Consider the following 1,260-nt stretch of genomic DNA (forward strand, 5'->3'; position numbering starts at 1 on the left):
CTTTTCGACGCTGACCATTACCGCAGAAAGGGACCTCAGGATGCCATTGTTCAAACGCTCAGTAATCAACGTTAGATGTATCCGTCTGTAATTTAATTTGATATACAGTGGGGAAAAAAAGTATTTAGTCAGCGCCACCAATTGTGCAAGTTCTCCCACTTAAAAAGATGAGAGAGGACTGGTAATTTCATCAATAGGTACACTTCAACTATGACAGACAAAATGAGAAAAAAAAAATCCAGAAAATCACATTGTAGGATTGGAAGGCTACCCTCACTCCTTGGCCTTTTATAACCTCTGAGAGCTACGTAGCAAGCCCATTCCACTTCTCATTGGTTACTGACATCCAGGGGAAGGCGGGTGCAGTTCATGTCGTTCCATAGGATACACACAGACCTTTAAAACTGATCTGAGACCAGAGCTTCGCTCTCAGACCATCGCAGTACCTGTCATGGATTTCGCTGTAGAAAGAGTTCTGGGTCACCCACAGACATAATTCCAACGGTTTATGAAACTAGAGAGTGTTTTCTATCCGATAGAATTAATAATATGCATATTGTACGAGCAAGAATTGAGCACGAGGCAGTTTAATTTGGCGACACCCAGAAGAAAAAAAATGCTAACTGCTCCCCCTATTGACAAAAGGTATCGACAAGGCTGTAATGGAGCAGGTCGAGAGTTTCAAGTTTCTTGGTGTCCACATCACCAACGAACTATCATGGTCCAAACACACCAAGACAGTCATGAAGGCTGACTCAGGAGACTGAAAAGATTTGGCATGGGTCCCCAGATCCTCAAAAAGTTTTACAACTGCAACATCAAGAGCATCCTGACCGGTTACATCACCGCCTGGTATGGCAACCGCTCGGCATCTGACCTTAAGGCGCTACAGAGGGTAGTGTGTACGGCCCAGCACATCACTGGGGCCGAGCTTCCTGCCATCCAGGACCTATATAATAGGCGGTGGCAGAGAAAAGCCCATAAAATTGTCAGAGACTCCATTCACCCAAGTCATAGCCTGTTTTCTCTGCTACCGCACGGCAAGCGGTACCGGAGAGCCAAGTCTAGGACCAAAAGGCTCCATAACAGCTTCTACCCCCAACCCATAAGACTGTTGAACAATTAACAAAATGGCCACCGGACTATTTACATTGACCCCCCCACCACCCCCATTTGTTTTGTACACTGCTGCTACTTGCTGTTTATTATCTATAGATAGTCAATTCCCCCCTACCTACAGTACATGTACAAATGACCTCA

The sequence above is a fragment of the Salvelinus sp. IW2-2015 genome, unplaced genomic scaffold (assembly GCF_002910315.2).
Source record: "Salvelinus sp. IW2-2015 unplaced genomic scaffold, ASM291031v2 Un_scaffold1312, whole genome shotgun sequence".
NCBI lineage: Eukaryota > Metazoa > Chordata > Actinopteri > Salmoniformes > Salmonidae > Salvelinus > Salvelinus sp. IW2-2015.